The sequence below is a fragment of the Camellia sinensis genome, chromosome 4, assembly GCF_055761805.1.
Source record: "Camellia sinensis isolate YWXY chromosome 4, ASM5576180v1, whole genome shotgun sequence".
NCBI classification, from domain to species: Eukaryota; Viridiplantae; Streptophyta; class Magnoliopsida; order Ericales; family Theaceae; genus Camellia; species Camellia sinensis.
Window position 1 is genome coordinate 40202518 of NC_138964.1, and position 6374 is coordinate 40208891.

The following is a 6374-nucleotide window of genomic DNA, read 5'->3' on the forward strand; positions in this document are numbered from 1 at the left end:
TAACACATTGCATTGTATGATCCAATACCAGAATTCTCAATTGCATTTCAATTAACAGCGTTATCTATTTCTTATTCCCCCTTAGTACGTAAAAGTAGAATAGAGAAAATCATTCATTAGCATATTTCAATCTTTAGCATTTAAATTTATCGTGCCATCCCAAGCCACATACAAGGAAAATAGATTTTTGTTTTCCACATTGATCTCAACATTTTCCCGATGAATTCCAATCATCACCAAATAACCTCCGCCACCCATCCGGTGACATCGCAACATAATTTCCATACATACTTGTGTTAATAACAAACAAAAACAACTACAATGCATCAAAAGGGTAACATTGCATATACAGCTTCCCAGAAGTGGGAAGTCTCCCTGTCATTACAAATGTCAACACTTATATCAACATTCAATATATAAATATATATATATATATATATATACATTGGCACAAGTGCAATTACAATAATTCCCATTCAAACATTTTTAACTCAATTAGAGCGGTTTCACAAATTTACATGAACAACACACACATATGCACAAGTAAGACTCCATGCCTGCTAGTACCCCTTGAAACACTATTCATTCATATCCATATTTATCTAAAACAAGGCAAATCCCAAGATAGTTAAGCATTAATTAACTTCAAGTAGCATTCATCGAAATCACTAGTTACCAGTCACATCAAAACAAATTAACCCAAACCAATCCTCAAATCTCACCAAGAAGGAAATGACTGCAAGAATCCATCTCTGTAAACTAGCCCAAAATACTAATTAGCCACCCTCACGGCTCAAATGTCGATACATACATCATTTCACATCTCACAATTCATAATCATCGTAGTCATCATCACATATTATCCTCACACGAACAGAGTCAAGAATTTCATAACACTTTGCTCCCAAACTCGGAAGTCACTAATCGGCCAACCATACAATTACTAACATTTACAAGTTACCTCACACCGTCTACCCCGAGATGAAGCTTCTTACACCCTTCTACCTATTACTACAATAAGTTGGGTCTTGAATGACGAAATTTTTTTGTCTCGAAAGAGCTAATTTCGTCACTATAGATATTTGTGACGAAATATTTTCGTTACCAGCTTCGTCATTGAATGTTTGTCACTAAAAACCACCATGACGAAAAATAATTTCGTCACCAATGAAATTAGTTCAGTGACGAAATTTTTTGTCACCAATAAAACAAGATTTTGTCGCAAAAAATTCTCATTTTCGTCACCAAATAATTATTCAATACCATATTTATAATTTTAATTGACGAATAAATTTGTCACAAATGTTGATCATTGATGAGGAAATAATTTCGTCACAGTAAAATATAAAAGTGACGAAATTTTTCGTCTCCAAAAGTCATACATGGATGACGAAATATATTTCATCGCAAATATATTTATATACGTGACGAAAAATATTTCATCACCAAACAACAAAATCAATGAAAACTTCCATGTATGCGTTACAATAAATTTTGTCACAAAAAATGTTTATTAATGATGAATAATCACTTTGTCATAATAACAAGTACAAATGACGAAACAAATTCGTCACTAAACCTGTTCCATATTTTATATTTCAATTTCAATTATTACTTCACAAATATCCCTGCTCATATCCCAATAGTCTTTTAATTGTACTAAGAAATCACTAGCTATTATACATCACTCTACAAAAAAAATCAATGAACAATTTATATTATAAATCAAAATATATCCATCAAACAACTTTAATTATATAAACCATTAAGTATAACAAAAAAATCACCAAAGCAAATCCCAAAATGAAGTAACGTGGAATCCACACAAAAAAAAAAAAAAAAATCAACACTCAATCTTAATTTACAACTACAACTAAGTATCAGTTCAGGAAACAAAATTCAATAGTTGATCTTCATTTGCACGTATACTTCCAAATGTCATCAAAAACCAATCTGCAAAGGAAATAGACAAAGAAAACATTAATATATTATCAATTACATCTAAACTCATATATAAATAATTTTATTTTATAAACCAATTTAGTAGAAATGCATCTGAAAAATCAGAACTTCAAAGAGTTGAGGTGATCCTTGATGATAAAGCAACACGGATAACATAAGATGCCAAAAGATTGCAAGAATACCATATATCACTATCACTAATGGCAAAATATATGGCATGATATGGCACCTACATTGCATATTTCTTTATATACTAGTTGGACCACCACGCGCTACGCGCGTGGGGGTCGTATTATCGTTGACATAAATAATATAACAAGGCAATGATACAATATTTTCTTCAAAAAAATAACATCAAAAACACAATATTTCTTATTTTATATCCTATTAATCATAATTACATCTTACATTTCATAAAATTATAAACCGGCAAACAAAATGGCCCATTGTTATCTTAAATTGAAACTACGTGGGCTAGCTAGTTGGAAGAATTGCTTTTTGTCGTCTCTCTTTTCCTTCTCTCTAGCACCAACGCTGCCACTCCTTCCAAAGTTGGAGCTGAAAACAAATTCACCTAAGAGTTTTTCCTACGAAATTAATTAAAAAATAATAGTAGCAATTTGCTGGGTACATAACATAAATATTGCATTCATTGCTTTTATGAGCATGCGCTTGAGGACATACAAATAAAATAAGAACCACTCAAATTATCACTGAAAATGAAGAGTCAAAAGTAAACATGGATAATGCCATTACCTCAAGTCAAATAGAGTAATCATGATAAATTGCTCCTTCCATGGGGATGATTACTCTTTAGAAGCAGAGAATAGCAACATCCTGAGAAGTATATTCACAATCAAGCAATCAAAATATATCATCCATTCATGTAGTTCAAATATCATAGTAAATGAATGAATAAAAGGCAATAAAGACTTACCATTACATATAATATTTCTTTACTCATGAACAAGAGACAACATAACCATATTCTATAGTCCACTAAGTCCACTATTTGTTTAGTCTCAGCTGCAAAACAAAACACTGAACAATAGAACAAAAGCCTCTTCGGTGGGTATGATTTAAATAAATGGTTCAAATCACAAATATCAAGGGAGAACACGTTAGGAGTAATCCCTCGTGATACCAGTTGTGATGTGACAGACAGATCCTGTTGACCAACCTAATAATCCCATCAATTACTCAATCCCATCAATTACTCTATCCCTCTTCGTTAAGTTCCCAGATTGATAGGTGCTACACCTGTTTCCAAAACACCCATCCAATACATTTACGTTGCAAACCCATAAAACTTAAAACGAACATTAACATGTGATACATGTATACAGCAACCACAATAGAATAGAAACCTGAAATTTGGCCAGGTTGGATTAGTTAGCCATTGATAGAACATGTTTTTTTACTTAATGCCATCCAAGTACATGATTGGTTTGGCCAGGTTGGATTAGCTAGCCACTGCCACATTTGCTTACAGTTTTTTTTGTACATGAAGAAATGGTATAGTTAAGCAAATAATGGTAACTATGTGTTTTCATAAATGTATTAACATAGTTAGGCTTCTGTTGTGACTCTCCTGACCATCTACTCTCTTAATCTATTGATCATTTTCAATCCCACACGAAAATACACCGTCATTAGAATGAATATTTGTGAACAGTGTGGACATAATTTGAAAATGAATAGCTCAGATGAAAAAACTCATATAAGTAACAAATCTCAAATATCTTTGATCACGAGACATATAATTATCACTCTAAATAAGAACCATAATTCCAACAGTATAACATTAAGAACTTACCCAAAAATAGCTGGAGCAGAAGAGTTATTGACTAAAGAAGCCCCCATATTTGTGTAAAAATTTTACATACAACAAATCAGTTCAATAATAACCAGATGTCCCGTTTCCATCTCCATACTGAAATGAATCATCACATTGATTACTCTGTGAAGAGCATTTAGCAGCTGCAGCTTGAACTACAGAAGCACATATTGGGTTAGAGCAAGAAACCAGAGATGCAGTTGACGAACTGGCAGTGTCAAAGAAATCGAGCTCAATCTGTACAATATGTACTTCAATATAGGCCTTATATGCTAGATACACATTTCTATTGCCTTACAATTACCAGACCTCAAACTCAAAGGGCATGAAACCTGGAGGAAAGGTTTTTGTAACCTAAAGTATACCAACACAAGAATATGGCTTGAACTCAGCTAGTGGCTAGCAACCACAACCATATTACACAAGGCATCAAGCATACCATCTCACATCAATCATTCTTTTTAATAATAAATTACAAATGGTTGCTAATCAGGTCCATCAAACCCTCATGATATGTTTGATTATTCACTATTCACACTTTCAAATCTCCATTTCAATAGGATAGTTATTATTGTTGGAGAGAAGAAACTTAAGAATGTGGGCATCAACGTGTAGACAGATACATTAAACATTAAAAATTACGTCATTTCTTATGTTCCAGAGAGTTCAAATGACAACAAAGGAATAAATCCCACAGAATTTTCGTTATGTACCTAGTGCATGGAATAAAAAGAATCAATATATACCTAAAATATTTGTATTTACAACGGAATACACCGTCGTGGGTTTTTTGCCCTTTTTTCCTTCTTGTTGGTGAAATACAATCCAACACAAAAGTAAGGAAAAATTACCATCCAAAACATTGAATTGATAGGACCTATGCTGCAAACATATCATTTTCATAGGATTTGTAAAAAAAGTAATAATTAAAAGGAAAAACACACAATTGAATGGCAGTGAGAGCAAAGAAAGAGTAAGTTATGAGTTGAATCTCAAATAACCATCAATACCAAATCCCGGTGTTACTGTTAATTGTACCTGGGTTTGACACACTATGTTATCAACTCAGAAAGTCCTTAATTTTACCAAATATTACCAAAAATGTTCTTAGGTCATAATAAATGAGGTTATGAGTTCATAGAAACATTAAATCAATCATTTAGTGCAAACAACCCATATCAAAATCAAGCTAAACATTGATATAAAACTAAAAAAAACCCAAATCAAAGATCTAACAAAACATAACACACCAATTCCCAATTCAAATGAATTGATTGAGCTCGGATACCAAAACAGAGAGGGAGAAACACAGAATAAAAGAGAGATTAGAGTCAATGAACACTCACCTGAACCCACTTGTTTGACTCTTATGGACATATTGTCAAACAGATGGTGTACAAAATTTGTGAATGCAATAACAAACACCAAGACAATACACAAACATAAATATCCAATATCAAAATCTCTACATAAAAAAGAAAAAAGAAAAAAATTGCAAACCAGAAAATTACATACTCTGGTTTGAGAGCTAATATCACATAAAATATATATGGTTTTATATAATCGGTCACCAACTCACCACCACAGAAAGCTCTGTTGCCAGATTACATGGAAGTTATCAATTGGATAATAATTTGACACACTGTGCAGATTTGTTTTCCAGCACATAGGATTGTGGATAATCAGAAGCCCTGCATCTCAAGAGAAAATAGTAAAGTCAAATAAAGAAAAGCAAACTAAGATCTAAGAAAAAAATTCACACATTGCTTGCCTTCGAGCAAATTATCTAGACAATTTAAGAAGTGTGGTTCAATCTAATTTTATCTAATCCAATTGTCACATTAGAAGCCGATGAATGCAGGAAAAGAAACTAATTAGGGTACTGGGAACCCTCTAATAGTTTGGCAAAATGTTCCAAATTAACAAATAAAAATCCAAAGTTTCCTAATTTGGAGCAAAATTGTTTCAATCTCATATATATAAAGAAATATGCATACAAATTGCTTTGGTAAAAACATATAGGGACGCAAATTCACACCAGTGCAAACAAATGTGAGGGCAACCAAGGGTGAGATCAGCTGAACAAGCAAACAAAAAGCACCACTTTCTTCTCAGCACACAAGAAACTTATGAGAGGGATAGATGGTGGGCTTTGGTTGGTTGGGCGATCGGCAAGATCAGGATGGAAGGAACACATACACACTCTGAAGACAGCTCATTGTTTCTATTGTTTCTACTGTCGTGTGTGTGGCTAAGCTCAAGGCCACGTAGCTGGCCCAAATTTGGTTTGCAAACAAAGAACCAACAGACTTGCACAAGAAGCACCGGTGTGACACCATTCGTTACACCACACTTACATTCTTTTTATATATGTTATAGATTACACACTGCTTAGCATTAGTTTCAATGCTTTCTTTTATATATTATATAGTGAACAAAGAATACCTTAATGTTTTCCTTGTGATGTGGACATACAGAATAGACGAGTGCTTCATGACCCTCAAAAGTACACTGCTAAGCGATCAGGCCTTTTGCTACAATATCTTGATCGCAAGTATGCAGCTGTCCCACCAGC

General features: G+C 33.3%; 1 long non-coding RNA gene across 2 annotated transcripts; it reads right to left on the minus strand.

Moving 5' to 3' along the window:
- Positions 1-1834: 1834 nt before the first annotated feature.
- On the minus strand, positions 1835-3196 carry LOC114317586 (uncharacterized). Of its 2 annotated transcripts, none has more exons than XR_003648658.2 (3): positions 2900-3196; positions 2719-2799; positions 1835-1953 (listed from the first exon to the last, which is right to left on the minus strand). It is a non-coding gene; the product is annotated as an uncharacterized LOC114317586 (long non-coding RNA). The 2 variants fall into 2 exon arrangements; XR_014365593.1 differs by lacking the exon at positions 1835-1953 and adding an exon at positions 2410-2536.
- Positions 3197-6374: the final 3178 nt, after the last annotated feature.